General features: G+C 41.1%; 1 pseudogene; it reads right to left on the bottom strand.

The window, feature by feature from the left end:
• Positions 1-13444: 13444 nt before the first annotated feature.
• LOC128593718 (keratin, type I cytoskeletal 18-like) lies at positions 13445-14736 on the bottom strand (annotated as a pseudogene).
• Between the last annotated feature and the right edge of the window lie 2481 nt (positions 14737-17217).

The raw sequence follows: 17217 nt of genomic DNA, 5'->3' as shown, positions 1-17217 counted from the left end.
AAAATGTCCATACTGCCAAAAGCAATATATAATTTTAATGCAATTCCTATTAAAGCTCCATTGTCATTCTTTAAAGATCTTGAAAAAATAATACTTCGTTTTATATGGAATCAGAAAAAAACTCGAATAGCCAAAACATTACTCAGAAATAAAAACAAAGCAGGAGAAATCATGCTACCAGACCTGAGACCGTACTATAAATCAATAGTGATCAAAACAGCATGGTACTGGCACAAAAGCAGAGAAGTAGATGTCTGGAATAGAATAGAGAACCAGGAGATGAATCCAGCTACTCACCGTTATTTGATCTTTGACAAGCTAATTCAAAACATTCACTGGGGAAAAGACTCCCTATTTAACAAATGGTGCTGGGTTAACTGGCTGGTGACCTGTAGAAGACTGAAACTGGACCCATACCTTTCACCCATTAACTAAGATAGTCTCTCACTGGATAAAAGATTTAAACTTAAGACATGAAGCTATAAAAATACTTGAAGAAAGTGCAGGGAAAACTCTTGAAGGAATTGGCCTGGGTGAATATTTTATGAGGAGGACTCCCCAGGCAATTGAAGCAGTATCAAAAATATACTACTGGACCCGATCAAACTAAAAAGCTTCTGCACAGCCAAGAACTTAATAAGTATAGCAAGCAGACGGCTCTCAGAATGGGAGAAAATATTTTCAGGCTATACCTCTGACAAAGCTTTAATAACCAGAATCCACAGAGAACTCAAATGTATAAGCAAGAAAAGAACAAGTGATCCCATCTCAGGGTGGGCAAGGGACTTGAAGAGAAACTTCTCTAAAGAAGACAGGCACACGGCCTTCAGACACATGAAAAAAAGCTCATCATCCTTAATCTTCAGAGAAATGCAAATCAAAACTACTTTGAGATATCACCTAACTCTAGTAAGATTAGCCCATATCACAAAATCCCCAAACCAGAGATGTGGAGAAAAGGGAACACTTCTACACTGCTGGTGGGAATGCACACTAATATGTTCCTTTTGGAAGGATGTTTGGAGAATACTCAGAGATCTAAAAATAGACCTGCCATTTGATCCTATAATTCCTTTACTAGGTATATACCCAGAAGACCAAAAATTCCAACATAACAAAGGCATCTGTACCAGAATGTTTTTTGCAGCCCAATTCATAATTGATAAGTCATGGAAGAAGCCCAAGTGCCCATCGACCCACGAATGGACTAGCAAATTGTGGTACATGTATACCATGGAATATTATGCAGCCTTAAAGAAAAATGGAGACTTTACCTCTTTCATGTTTACATGGATGGAGCTGGAACATATTCTTCTTAGCAAGTATCTCAAAAATGGAAGAAAAAGTATCCAATGTACTAAGCCCTACTATGAAGCTAATTTATATCTTTCATATGAAGGCTATAACCCAACTAGAGCACAAGAATATGGGGAAAGGGCCAAGGGAGGGGAAGGGAGGTGGGAGGTGAGGGTGGAGGAAGGGTAATTGGTGGGGCCACACCTATGGCGCATCTTAGAATGGGTACAGTCAAAACTTACTAAATGCAGAATACAAATGTCTTCATACAATAATTAGAAAAATGCCATGAAGGCTATGTTAAACAGATTGATGAAAATATTTCATATTGTATATGAAACCAGCGCATTGTACCCCTTGACTGCACTAATGTACACTGCTATGATTTAATAATAAAAAAACAGAAAATGAAAGAAGTGCATCTAATTTTTTTAAGAAAAAATATCTGTAATTTAGAATGTTTCATTTATTTATTTATTTTGAGACAGAGTCTCACTATGTCATCCTCAGTAGATCGCTGTGGCACCACAGCTCACAGCAACCTCAAACTCTTGGGTTTCAGTGATTCTTATGCCTCAGTAGCTGGGACTACAGATGCCTACCACAATGCTCAGCTATTTTTTTTTGTTGTTGTTGTTGTAGTAGTTGTCATTATTGTTTGACAGGCCTGGGCTGGGCTCGAACCCACCAGCCTTGGTGTATGTGGCCAGTGCCCTAACCACTTGAGCTACAGGCGCTGAGCCTAAGAATGTTTTTAGTAAGCAGCCACATATATTCACATTTTCATGTGAGATAATGCCTCTTAGAGAATTTTCTATCCTGTATATTTTCTGTAAATTGGTAGGTAGATATGGAGTCTGTCAACTGTAGAGGATTAATCAGATTTTGGTTAAATTATTTTTGAAAAGAGTAACTCCGTGGATGGTGGTTAGTAGGTAAATGTACAGCATATGTAAATTACAGAATTTCTGGTTGTTTCTCTTTTGTTCTGTTAGTTTATTAGAATTTCTTTAGTTTATTAGAAATTCCTTAGTTTATTATTTATTAGAATTTCCTTAGTTTTAGAATTAGAATTAGAATTTCCTTAGTTTATTATTTATTAGAAATTCCTTAGTTTATTAGAATTTGCAAAATCTAGATATTTTAATTCTTTCTTCATTTATTAACTGACATGTTTATAGAAAAAGAAGCTTCATATCAACTATTTGAGGTATAGTATATAGAGGAAAGTCAAGAGAAATACTAAATTTGGGGGCCAAATAGGGTTGGGTGGTTTTCAAACTAATAAGATATTATTATTATATTTGCTTCAAATAGTCAATAATATTTTTAGAAATTTAGAAATATTAAAGGTATTAAAAACTCTTTTAAATTTACTCAGGTATTTAATTTTCATGTGCTCTAATTTCTTAGAGATCAGGGCTTCCCTCTGGTATCATTTGTTTGTCATATAGTACAGATACTTACAGTGTATTCTCTGAGCTTTTGCTTATTTAAGCATGTCTTATTTTTTTTGAAGGATCATCTTGTGAAAAATTCTAGATAAAAAGTTTTTTCTTTCAGCACTTTAATGATTTCATTCCATTTTTTCTCTCCATTTTTTGGGATGAAAAGCCAGACATCATCTGTATCATAGGTTTCTGTGTACAGCCTGTCAGTTTTCTTTAACTGCTTTAAATCTTATTTTCATTTTTGGTTTTCAGCTGTTTGACTATTGTATGCCTACATGTTTTATTTTTTAATTATCTTGCTGAAGTTTGCTGATCTTCTTGTATTTGTTCTGCTTGAGGTTGATGTGTTTAATAAATTTGGAAAAATTATTGGCATTATCTCTTTACATATATCTACTATTTATATTTTCTTTCTTCTTTGCTTTTAGGACTCCAATAACATGTATATTAAACTGTTTGATACTGTTCTGAATATCTTAGATGCTCTGTTACACCTTTTCCCTTTTTTGTGTGTATTTCCTTTTATGTAGTTTCTTTAGACCTGTATTGAAGTTTACAATTTCTTTCCTCTGCAGTGTCTGGTCTATTGTTAACACATTAACTAATGTCTGAGTTGTATTTAACTTATGTTAGTTTTTAGCCCAGTGTCTCGTGAAGTTGTGCAACCTCTGCTCATTCTTTTTACTGTCAATTGGCAGGTCTCACACACTTCCTCTTATCCTAGTCCAGCCAGCCCACCTAAGCACACCGTGCATGCTGAACTATCTTCTCTGATAACTGTTATTTCTGGTTGTGCATTTTGCCTGGCAGCTCTTTGAATGAAATTGATATGATGGAATGCAGTGATATGATACTATAGAGGGTATGACTTAGAGGTCATCATACAGGACCATCCAAGTTCCACTCCAGATACAACTAAGTAATTGTGGAATGACAACCCAATTCTCAGAAGCAAATTCAATAAGTATGTTGTGAGTCACATACAGCTCGTGTGGGGTACAGTGTAAAAACTGATTCTAGCGCCATGTGACTTGCATATAACTCACACACAAAAAAACAATAAAAACATAGCAAATTTTTCATTAAATTAGAAAGGATCATTTTATTTCAAATTTTTTATTCTATTTTCATAATAAACACCATGGCCCCAAGGAAAAACAATTTTTTTTCTAGTGTGGCAGTCAATGTTTTAAGCTCATTGAGTGAATTCTTCATTTCTCTTATAGTTTTTACTTCCAGTATTTTCATTTGTTTTATTTTATAGTTTCCATTTTTCTGCAAAATCTTTTGTGTGTTAATGTGTGTTGTTCACATTTTCATTAGATGCTTTAACATATTTGTCATATGTATTTATTTATTTTGAAGTCTTTGTCTGATAATTCATCTGGATCTATTTCTAGTGATTGTTTTCTCACTTAATCTCTCAGAGGTCACATTTTCTTGTTGCTTTCATGTGACTTTTAATTTTTGATTGTATGGTAGTTGTTTTCTTTAATGTAACAGTAAAGATTGAGATAAAGAACATGTGAAATTTATAAAATGTAGAATATAAATGTCTTAACACAATAACTAAGAAAATGCCATGAAGGCTATGTTAACTAGTGTGATGAAAATATTTCAAATTGTATATAAAACCAGAACATTGTACCTGTGATTGCATTAATGTACACAGCTATGATTTAATAAAAAAAATAAATAAATAAAAAACCTTGACCTCAACTTCAAAACAAAAAGAACATTTGCTCCCATAAAAGAACATGCTCCTTTTTCTTTCAGTCTGCTAAAAGGGGACCACTAATAAGTCACTTATTTGGGGGTTGGCTTTGTTACCTTTTTATGTGATTTAGTTCTCCCCTGGCTTCAAGTCTTTTGTGGGCAGGATTAGGACTTTCTCTTCAGTAATAATTGGAATTTGAATACTGGTGAGATCCAGAGATCTCTGTTTCCTTTACAGAGGGACTAACTGATTTTATTTATTTATTTATTTATTTGTTTTTTCTTTTTTTTTTCATTTTTTGTGGTGTGTACAAAGGGCAGGGACTTAATCAACGCAAGCTTATGACCCGCACTTACTGGGAATTCCTCGTTCATGGAGAATAATTGCAATCCCCGATCCCCATCACCAATGGGGTTCAACGGGTTACCCACACCTGCCAGTGTAGGGTAGGCACATGCTGAGCCAGTCAGTGTAGTGCACGTGCAGCCCCGGACATCTAAAGGCATCACAGACCTGTTATTACTCAATCTCGGTGGCTGAACGCCACTTGTCCCTCTAAGAAGTTGGGGGACTCCGACTGCTAACTAGTTAGCATGCCAGAGTCTCGTTTGTTATTGGAATTAACCAGACAAATCACTCCACCAACTAAGAATGGCCATGCACCACCACCCATGGGATGGAGAAAGAGCTATCAATCTGTCAATCCTGTCCGTGTCTGGCTGGGTAAGGTTTCCCATGTTGGGTCAAATTAAGCCGCAGGCTCCACTCCTGGTGGTGCCCTTCTGTCAATTCCTTTAAGTTTCAGCTTTGCGTCCATACTCCCCCCAGAACCCAAAGACTTTGGTTTCCCGGAAGCTGCCCAGCAGGTCATGGGAATAACGCAGCCACATCGCTAGTTGGCATCATTTATGGTTGGAACTACGACGGTATCTGATCGTCTTCGAAGAGGCAAGGCCAGTAGTGCTACTGATATGTCTTTACAGTGGGAGCCAGTCTCAGGTACCTCCTCTAGATTTCAGATCCCCTAACCCCCACAAGGAACCAAGGGCCAGAAAGCACAGATTCACATTCGCCTTAGTCTTGTTTGTTTCTGAGACAGAGTCTCACTCTGTTGCCAAGGCTAGGGTGCTGTGGTATCAATCTGGCTCACAGCAACTTCAGACTACTGGAGTCAAGTGATCTTCCTGCCTCATCCTCCTGAGTATCTGGGACTATAGGCACCTGCACAACAGTCAGCTAATTTTTTCTATTTTTAGTAGAGACCGGGGTCTCACTCTTGCTCAGGCTGGTCTCAAATTTCTGAACACAACAGATTCTCCCACCGGGGCCCCCAGAGTAGTGGTATTACAGGCCTAAACCACTGCACCCAGCCCTGTCTGATTTTTGAGCCATGAGAGATTGCTTTGTGCTTTTTTGCCTGGATGTTAGCTTTTGGGGTCTTCAGGGAGCTTTCCTTGCTTTCCATTTCTGGCTTCGCTATTCTCTGCCTTAAGATATCTGTTCTGCCTTCTGCTCAGTCTGTGGAAGGCTGCTGCAATGTATTCAAGGAGGCTAGAGTGCCTCAGAGGGATTCCTTTCAGCTCTTCTTCCTGAACCCCAGCCTTTTGATGCCTCCCTTGTGCTCAGTAAACACCCCATGTGCATTAGATAATTATTAACACCAGACATCTACTTTTCTCCAATGTGCTTTCTTCACTTAATGTATCCCGGAGATCACTCTACATCCAGACCCTTCTTGTTACTTTTTATGGGTGTATAGTAGTACTTCATTGTGTGGCCATACAAGGTCATTCGGCCATTACTTTTTTGTGGAAAATTGGGTGTTTCCAGTCTTTTGCTACCATAAATAGTCCTGCAATAAATATGATTTCATATTTTTTTTCCAGTCAACCTTTGAGATGGAATCCTAGAGAGTGAATGAAAGTTTAATTTTTAAGGACTTTTATAAGCAGAGGCAGAGAGGACATCCAGGTAAGGGGAACAATGTAAACAAAGGCATTGAGGTAGAAACACACCAATTTGTTAAGGGGACTAAGGGACAACTGGTGTGCTTAATATGGATTATAGAGATGGAAGGGAGGCTGAGCAATCACAGCAATGCTTAAGATATTGATTGGTGTTATGTTAGGTCTGGCTTTGACTTCTAAAGCAACAACTTTGTACTTCTGTCCTATTGATAGTAGGAAAACCAAAATCAGCAAAACCTGATTTTGACAAAGAAAACAACATGCTTTAAATGATATTTTGGAGAGATAAATATTTCCAAATTGTGCATGATGATTGGAGAACTATCTGGAGCCATGGAAACTGGCTAGGTGATTATTAGAATACTCTAGGCACGAGATGATAAACAGGATAACAGAGAAAAAGACCAGTGTCTCGGAAGAATTCTTGACCTATCTAAGCTGCATGTACTCATATATCCCTCTCCTAAAAGCTACTAGGAGCATTTATGTGTACCTTTGTTTTTTTTAACCATCATAAGCTTCTGTGTGAACTTATGAAGAAACAGAATAATGTGTATTATGCTACTGTCAGAGGAAATTTTAATCAGAGATAATTGGAATACTAACATAGAAGTCAATCTAGTATATTTCTGTCATCAGTACGAAGGGAAGAATATATTATTCCTAGAAACCATGTTTTTTTAGGACTTTACTCATTAAGATTAAAATCAGTCTTAGCTTTAGTGGAGGGTTATGGATATATTTCAGTGATGACACATGAGGATATGATGTAGTAACAAATAGCTCTTGAGATTTCCATGGAATAAAACATCAAAACTTTATTTATTCTCGCAGTACATGTCAACTTTTGGTTGGCAGGAGGAACTAGCTGATTGTAGACTCGCAGGGGCCTGAGCTAATGGAGCCGCTGCCATTTTGACCATTGGAATCACTATACAAGACAGAAATAAAATGTGGTGAACTTTGTCTCTTAAAGCTTCTGTCTGGAAGTACCACAGGTCACTTCTCACATTTCATTTCCCCAAGTCACATGGCCATATCTGCTTCTAGAGGTGGAAGACTGCCTTCTTCTTATGGGCTAGGAGGAAAGAAAGCTGGAAGATGTACAATTAGCCCTAATGACTATCACAGAAGCACTATAATCTCATAAAAGCTGTGGACTCTTCCACTCTGAAAATGCACAGTTGTAGACATGTTTGGTACAATTTAATTTCAATTTCAAGTGTTCTATAGGCATCTTAAAGCTCTATAAAGGTTCATCTATAGGATAAAAACATTAGTTGTAAATTATATATATATTGCAATTTCTTTACCAATATCGATCTCTCTCTGTCTCTCTCTTTCAAAAAATCTTAGTTCTCTTTACCTACTATATGAAATGCTGTGGGTATTTAGATTCTGGAAATGTTGTAGAGCAGCATAATCTGGCACAATAAGTCAAGGTGTCACTTGATAATACTGTCACTTCTTAGCAATGTGATTAGGGCAAGTTACTTAACATTCTCTGTCTCAGTTTTGTATTCTCTAAAATAGAAATCTTTTTACACTGTTATCATCCACAGTTAATGGGATGGGTGTCTATGGATTAGAACCATAATGTACCCTATCCCTAACAACTTTGAAAGGTGGGTGGTATTATGTATGTCTGAGGTGGAGAATGTGGTGATATATGTAGAACTTTGCAGGGTTACTGAAAGAAGGTAGTCCTGAGTAATAGCATGAAGAAACAGGTAGTTCCCCTCCTGCTGATTATGGCCTAAATCAGAAGGAAGACATATGAGGTCATTGAATATTGAAAGAAATTGTGAGGGTTGTATGGGTTGTTGCCAAATGATTACTTTAGAATGAATGCTTTGGATTCAGATGAGAAGGAAATTGCTAGGGGAGGAGGGATCATGTGAAGACATTATGGAAGAAGTGAGGTTTGAACCTGAAGAATTTAATTTGGGTTGGTGGTATAGAGGAGGCAGACATTTTGGTTAGAAGGACTGATGGAACAAAGCCACAGAATTAAATGAGATGATGTATGTGAGTGTTTATGGGCCTGTTGAGCAACTGGGAAAAGCCCAACAGGCCCAACAGCCAGGCTTAAGCCTAGGCTAGAGGACAAAAAGAAAGGTGCTGAGGCACTAGGGCACTTGGAAGAGTCTTGGCAGGAGAAGACAAGATCCCAGGTGGGTAAGAAGGGCAGGGGGCTTGAAATTTCTGAAATTTCAATCTAACTCAACCTGCCACCTTCTATTACTGATTATCACCACTGTCCCTCAGGGAGCCAGAGCTCTGTGAGTTCTTCCCTGTGAGGTCTTCTAGGAAAACCTAAGTAGTATCTGAAATCCACTACTCCAAGAGTATTTGCACTTTTCCTAGGGATCAAAATCATAATCTAATGCCATATACTCAAATGATGAACAGATGAAGTAGTTTAGTGGTGGTGTAGTTTGGGTGGCTTTCCAAAGCTATGTACCTTGTTTTCAACTCCTCTGCCAAGGCCGCCCCACACTTCACTGACACTATGAGGCTCACTCTTCATCCCTGGAAAAAGAGGGAAAAAAGACAAAAAGGTACTCTATCCTTGGAGGAGTCAGATGCTTGCCTTGTTCATCTCCCACAGTAGTCATTATGGACAGGAGGCTGAGAAAACAGTGCTGAGCAGAATGTCTGTAGTTGGAGAATCATGTAAGCTTCTTCATGGAGTTCACCTGTAGTAATTTTATTTGTATCACTCAGTCTACTTTGTAACTCCAAATCAAGAATCTTTAGCAAAAAGACTACCTGGGTACCAAAGAGTTATTGTTAGGTTAATCTTTTATTGCCTCGTTTGTGTTCCTGTATCCTAATCAGTGGGGAATAATGGAGATCTGAGATAACTTAATCTAGAAGGACACGTGGGAGACTGTAATAGAGTGAGTCTATTAGACTTTAAGGTAAGAGCTGGGTCTCCTTCTCTGATTTTTCTATCCCAGGAGTAGGTTTTCCTAGGAAGTTTGAAATGATAAGATGGACAAGTATTCATTTACTTTTTCTTCTTATGCACAATTTACTTTGATGAACTTGACAAACTGTGTCAATTGCTTTTGTATTTTGATAACAGTGAGTATTAAGTATGCATATGATTAGCTGGGTGTCCTGGCAGTTGCCTGTAGTCCCAGCTACTTGGGAGGCTGAGGCTGGAGAATCGCTTAAGCCCAAGAGTTTGAGGTTGCTGTGAGCTATGACATCACAGCCTCTACCGAGGGTGACAAAGTGAGACTCTGTCTCAAAGAAAAAAAGTATACATATGATAAATCATACAGATTTATTACACCTTTTTTCTTCTTAACTTAATCTTCTAGAACAGCGGTTCTCAACCACTGTTGGGTCCTGATCCTTTTGTAACAATGAAAATGCATCTGTGGCATTAGGAAGGTTGAGAACCACTGCTCCAGAACAATAAAGAAGATAAGTTTGCTTAAGTAAGAATGGTGCCAAAAAGTGTTTTCATTATTGCAATACAGATTGACTTCAGTACTCTGAAGTGTACTCACCAAGCTATGCCTAGAAGAAAATTCCAGCAGACATTCATGTACTAGTTAGTGCCCTCCACTAAGAGCATCTCAGTTTCCCATTGGGGAAATTCACCTCCACTGTCAGTGGGCAAACAAAATGGATGGCCAGGAGTGCTATGTTAGAGGAGCCCCCTCGCCATGGAAGAAAACCCTCAAGGGAGGAAAGTGTTCCTCTGACACCATAGTTTTCACTGCTCGTACAGCTGCAGTGCCTCCACTGTGCCAAGCTCGGTTCTGCTTCTGGGTTTTGGCCATTGCCAAAAGTTGCCATGGAGTGCTATCTCCCCAGATGGTCCTATGGTCGGTCTGGGCCCTCAATTGCCACAGGTTACTGGTCGGATGTTGTCTGCACAAAAATGCTTTTGCTGATCATCCTCCCTACAATAGTTGCCCCTGCTCTGTCCAGGGACCCTGCAATTTTGTGCCTTTCTTCACAGCCCTCCTCACCACTTGCTCCTGTTTCTCTCTCCACTAGAATGTAGGTACTCTGAGGGCAGAGGCTGTGTCTGTTCAGCCCACAGCTATATCCCAGCGACTGAGAACAGTGCCTACCCTCTAGTGCACACTAAAAAAAAAAAAAAAATGCTGCTGACTGAATGGACTATTTTCTTCCTTCCCCCAGTATAACCATGAGTAGATATATGACTTAGGCTTGACAATCTCCCCTGGATTGTGACTATGGAGCAAAGGTGTCAGAGCGGCTGAGGTACAGTGATGGCATGTCCTCATCAGGCCGGAGTTCCCGCCTCAGCTGCTTGGCCCTCTGCACATCTCTGCTCCCCATCTTCTGTCAGTTCTCCAGTATGCCTGGTAGTCCTTCCCACAAATCCCTTTTGGTCTAAGTTAGGCAGAGTGGGTCTCTGTTGCCTGCAACAAGAACCTTAACTGGTACACGTAGGAACACTCCTCTTCCAGTCCCCAACATGCTGTCCTGACCATCAGTGCCCAGGGGTGTCATGAGAATGTTTTGAGACTGGTCCTTGTCTGTGGCTTCTGGAACCACCCACTTTCCTTTATAGCCCACTGTTAATATTTTACCCCTATACACACCATCTGGATAGAGCTAGGTTATGTAATTGTAGGTCGTTTTCCTTACGCTCTTTGCTTTTGTTTTTTCTTCTTCTTCCTGATTTGTTAACACATAGATGCCCAATCCCCACTTTTTGAAATTTTGGTCAGTTTTATTTTTGCCATGCATCTTTTATTCCTTCCCTCTGTTTAATGTGCATACAATTTTAAAAATAATTGAATTTTTGTGTTATCATTTATAGTTAATGGTGACACACTTAAATGTCTTGCAGAAATAAAAGTTGAGAATGGCTGTGGTAGAACCAGAGATTTGGGGGTTTTCCATTGGAAGAGATGGCAGTCATTCTTTCCAACTTAAATATTAACTTTAGGGTGAAGGAAAAACATTCTAGAACAATCAGAGACTAAAACCCCTGAATTGACTTTTGAGGAATATATCCCATGAATATTAAATAGTGTTCTTAGCAACATTTGCCTAGCCCAACAGACTTTTCCCCACATCCAGTCCTGATGAAAATGTGTGGTACCAGTAAACACTAAGAGTTTTGTTTAAATATTAAACTTTAAAGTGCCACATCAATTTTTAATGTGCAAGCTACCCTTGAAAGGCTCCACTAGGATGCTCTTCCCTATCAGTGAAACACTTGAGGATCATTAGCCAAGTGCTCAGGTTACAGGGAAAAGGCCCACTGCGCCGCAAACCCTTCTTGGAGCATCTCTGAAAAGCCAGCATGTGAGCAGAGGGCAGGATGGCTCTGAATCACTGAACGCCTTAATTTCCAAAACTTCGTTAACCAGTCATATACTCAGGAAGTTGCAAACCCAGGAACTTATTCAGTCAACAGACTTTAGGGCTGACTTCTGACGGAAAACGGTTGACTGGAAGAGAATCTCCAGAACCTGCCAGCACAGCAGTTTTTATTGGTGGAATCAGGGCTGTCAGGAACATGTTGCTGGAGAAATAGTCATACACTTATTTCCTCCAAACCTGTCACCTGGAGTGTTACCTATGGAGTGTACCTCTTTGCCTGTGGAGTTGCTGATTGTCATGACCAGGTGCCATGTGAAGGATCGCCATCAACGGGCACTCCACATTCTTTATCCTAATGTGACTGAGATAAAGGGCTGAGATAAAGGGTGTGGGACATGAATTTGTAAAAAGCATGTGCAGGAATGGTCTAGCAGGCAACACAGTTTGTTTTAAGAATAAAGGAATAATCAGTGATATGAAATGACAGAGAAGACACAGAGGAGGAGTCCACTGATGTCACAATGAGGAGGATGTGGGCAGTCTTAACATGAGCAGTTTCTACCCGGTGCTAGAGGATGGAAAGCTGGTTGTGGAGAGAAAGTGAGGGAGCGTCAGAGTATTCTTTCAGAATGATTGACTGTGAAGGGAAAATGAGAAGTAGGGTGACAGAGGGGTACTCAGTGCTGTACTTGTTTGAGTTGCAGTTGAGATTCTTGACTAATGAACTTGCCTTTAAGAATGAAAAATAAAAAGAGCGGGTGCAAGAGAAAGGTCAGGATTATGCACCTCACTTGGTACCTGGGCAGAAGTATCCTGGCAGTGAAGGGAGGAGGGCCACCCGTCATGGATTTGTTTACTCCTGTATTCATTCATTCATTGATTCACTCACTTAATGAAGTAATTTACTGAGTGACCCATGGCCAGAAAGTCCTTGCTAGGCTTCAGGAAGGTCAGGTAGCTGACGTGTTTGAGACATGTGACATATGGGGAGAATGGCCCTATATTGAGGTGGGGTAGTAAGTCCATGGTTGAATTTGGAGGCTGTTCTGTCACTGGCTCGTGTACCTATTAAACAGCCTCAGCACTTCAGGCACACCGTGGGAAGAGCTAGGCTCACACATCACCCAGAGTCTGTCTGTGTTCAGAAAGGTTTAAAAAACATGTATGTTATAATTTTTGAGTTTCCTCAGAAGGTCTTAGCTGTGCTTTAGTAAGACATTGCTGCCAAAGTAGTTTGGGATACAAGTATGGTAAAAAGGATTGAAATTCAGAAATAATAGTAGATGGAATTGTTTGAAAGGTGGAGAATCAAGGATTTCATAGTGGATGGCAATTTCAGTACAAACTGAATTGTGAATAATATAAAAGGAGAATAAAATGATATATTCTAATACTGGGAAGAAAATTGGGTTTTAGGTCTGGATCTTTACTATCCAAAGGGACCATTTTGTCATTGAACGTTTATAACTTCCCTGTTATGGGCACCTGTTAGCTTCACTAGGGTAGCCACTAGCCATATGTGGCTATTTAAATTAAAATTAAATACAAATAAAATCACTTCTGTTTTAGTTCACTGTGTGTTACTATAATAGAATACCATAGATGGGGTAGTTTATAAAGAAAAAAATACGCATTTGTTTTTGACCTCTGAACTCTTTATTGGTATAAGGGCACGCTGCTCTCCTGCCTCAGTGTCTCAGAACTTTGGTGTCATTGGTCTCAGACACCACTTTGTTGTCCACTATCCTGAGGGTGGTAGTTTTTTGGATGGTTTGCATGGGGTTGCTGCTATCCAGGGCATCACCAAGGTTGAAGGCCTCCCCATCTTCCAGCAGGTGGTGGTAGGTGGCGATCTCAGCCTCTAGCTTGACCTTGATGTTCAGCAGTTCCTCTTACTCCTGGGCCTGGCGCTGCCCCTCTGCCCAGGTCTGTGCCATCCCTGACTCCAAATGCAGCAGGACCCCATTGAGTTGCTCCATCTGTGTGGTATAGCTGGCCTCCACCTCCCTCAGGCTGTTCTCCAACCTGGACTTCTGATTTCTCACGGAGTCTAGTTCCATCTCCAAGGACTGGATTATACATGTCAGCTCTTTGAGCATTGTCCCAGCAGCTGTGACATCAGCAGACTGTGAGGTGACCACTGTGGTGCTCTCCTCAATCTGCTAGAACCAGGTCTTGTCCAGCTCTTCTTGGCTCTTCAGAGCCAGCTCGTCCTACTGGGCCCTCATGTGTGCCATGATCTTGCTCAGGTCCTGGGATTTGGGAGCATCTACTTCCACAGTCAACCCAGAGCTGGCAATTGGGCTTGCAGGGCTTTTACTTCCTCCTCGTGGTTCTTCTTCATGAAGAGCAGCTCCTCCTTGAGAGCCTCCATGTCTGTCTCCAGCTGCAGCCGTGACATTGGTGTCATCAGAGACCTTGCGGAGCCCATAGATGTTGCTCTCCACAGACTTGGCGCATGGCCAGCTCTGCTCATACTTGACTCCAAAGTCATCAGCAGCAAGACGGGCATTGCCAATCTGCAGAATGATGTGGGCATTGTCCACAGAATTTGCAAATATCTCAGCCCTCAGGTCCTCCGTGGTCTTGAAGTAATGTACCCAGTCTCTGACCTGGGGCCCCTGCTTCTCCAGGTGTTTCTGGATTTTGCTCTCCAGCCTCCGATTATCCGTCTCCAGGTTCCTCATTCTGTCCAGGTGGGAGGCCAGGCGGTCGTTCAGTTCTTGCATGGTCTCCTTCTTGGTCTGGGTGCCCCCCATTCCCATCAGAGCCCCAGCCATCCCTGGGCCCAGGCCCCCAGACTCCTAGTTGCCCCGGAAGCTGGTGGAACAGGACAGGAGATCTGGGAGCCAGAGTCCCTGGTGCCTGCATAGACTCTGGCTGCTCTGCTGGCGGGCCAGACACTGTAGCGGGGTGCCTGGACTGAGCCCAGGGACTGGTAATTGCTGGGGAAGGTGGTGGAATGAGTGGTGAAGGACATGATGTCTGAAGAGGAGAGGACAAGACTCGGGCAAGCTCAAAAATATGTATTTTTTGAGACAAGTCTCACTCTGACACCCAGGTGGAAGTGCAATGATATCATTGTAGCTCACTGCAACTTCCAACGCCTGGATTCAAGCTATCCTCCTGCCTCAGCTTCCCTAGTTAGTGGAACTGCAGGCATGCACTACTATGTTTGGATAATTACTTTATTTTACTTTATTATTTGTAGAGACATGGTCTCACTATCTTGTCCATGTTCTTGAACTCCTGGCCTCAAGCTATCCTCCTGCATTGGCCTCCTAAGGTGCTGGGGCTACAGACATGAGCCACCATGCCTGACCAAGAAATTTGTTTCTTACAGTTCTGGAGGCTGGGAAGTCTCAGATCAATGATGAAGGCCTTCATGCTCCATCATTCCACAGTAGAAGGTGAGAGGGTGAGAGAATACACAAGAAAGAGAGAGAGAGAGAGGAGAGAGAAAGAGAACATGCATGCATGCAAAGAGGGGCCTAAACTCCCTTTTATAACAAGCCCACTCTCACAGTAACTAACCCATCCTGGCAATGACATTAATCCATTGTAATAGTTATCTCTTATTAAGCCTGACCCCTGACACTGTTGCACTGGAGATTAAGTTTCCAGCACATGAACTTTGGGAAACACATTTAAACCATAGCACATCCTCAGTTACGTTAGCCACACTGCAGATGCTCAGTAGCTGCATGTGGCTGGTGGCTATTGTACTGGACAGCACAGATACACAATATTCTATCACTTCAAAAAGTTCTACTAGATAGTGCTGTAGGCAATGATGTGAGGTTAAGACACTTGGGCAATACAATGTTTCTATGAAATGCACTTTTTCATTTCTTCAACAGTTATTCCAAACTGTCAGCTCACTTAAACTTTATAATCCACCAGCTTGTCATCACTTTTGACAGATGATTTCCTTTGTTAGAAGGAAAATGGATGGTAGGTGTGGAGCTTTTCATACTTTGGCCTTACATTCCTACTACCTGTCTCCTTGCATCTGCAAGGAGTTCCCCATCTTAGAGGAAGTGGCACCATCCTTGCTGTTAATTACTAGTCACTCCACCTGTAGACTGGAATCAACTCTTCTGTCTCTTCAAAGGACAGGCTTTGTCAATTATCTGCTTTCTTTTCCGCATGGACTGTACACGAGTCTATAATATAGATCTCTTCATAGCTAATAGATTCACAGAAAGTTTAAAAAAAAATGTAAAGGGAGAGTCTGTGTACCCTTTATCCAGTTTTCTCCAATGGTAATATCTTACAAAACCATGGTGCAGTATCTACACCAGGAAATTGACACTGGTGCAATCCATGGGGTAACTCAGTTTTTATCAGGAATGTTAGTAATACAGTATGCAACCTTTTGAAACTGGCTTTTTCATTTAGCACAATTCCCATAAAATTCATCCCAATTTTTCTTTTCTTTTCATTTCTCTTTTCTTTTCTTTCTGATAGAGTCTGTGTTGACCTTGGTAGAGTGCCGTGGCATCAGAGCTCACAGCAACCTCAAACTCTTGGGCTTAAGCAATTCTTTTGCCTCAGCCTCCCAAGTAGCTGGGACTACAGGCGTCCGCCACAATGCCCAGCTAATTTTTGTTGCGATTGTTATTGTTGTTTAGCTGGCCTGGGCTGGGTTCTGACCTGCCACCTTCAGTGCATGTGGCTGGCGCTGTAACCACTGTGCACCAGGCATCGAGCATATCCCAGTTTCTTGTATCCAGAGTTTGATGCCTGGCTGTAATCCTGCACTATGGGAGGACAAAGCGGAACTCCTGACCTCAACTCCTGCTTGAGGTCAGGAGTTCCAGATCAGCCTGAGTAAGAGTAAAACCCTGTCTCTACTAAAAATAGAAAATTTAGCCAGGCATGGCAGTGGGCATCTGTAGTCTGAGCTACCTGGGAGGCTGAGGCAGGAGGATAGCTTGAGCCCAGAAGTTTGAGGTTGCAGCCAGCTATGACAATGCCACTGCATTCTAAGCCTGGACAACAGAGCAAGACTGTCTCAGAAAAAGAAAAAAGAGTTTGTTTCTTTTGAGTGCTGAGTGATCCTCCGTGGTATGGATGTGTCAGCTTGTTTACTACTTATCTACCCATTGAAAGACACTGGCTTTCCCCCACTTTTTGACTGTTACAAATAAAGCTGCTATAAACATTCACGGTTTCATGTGAATACAAGTTTTCACTTCTCTTGGATACATGCCCAAGAACTCAATTGCTGGATTAAAGATAAGTCCAGATTTAGTTTTTTTTTTTTTTTTTAATTTTTTTTGTAGAGACAGAGTTTCACTTTATGGCCCTCGGTAGAGTGCCGTGGCCTCACATAGCTCACAGCAGCCTCCAACTCCTGGGCTCAAGCGATTCTCTTGCCCCAGCCTCCCGAGCAGCTGGGACTACAGGCGCCCGCCACAACACCCGGCTATTTTTTGGTTGCAGTTTGGCCGGGGCC

The sequence above is a fragment of the Nycticebus coucang genome, chromosome 2, assembly GCF_027406575.1.
Source record: "Nycticebus coucang isolate mNycCou1 chromosome 2, mNycCou1.pri, whole genome shotgun sequence".
Classification (NCBI taxonomy): Eukaryota; Metazoa; Chordata; class Mammalia; order Primates; family Lorisidae; genus Nycticebus; species Nycticebus coucang.
Note: the sequence above shows the minus strand (reverse complement) of the source record. Positions and strands in the feature narration are given on the sequence as shown.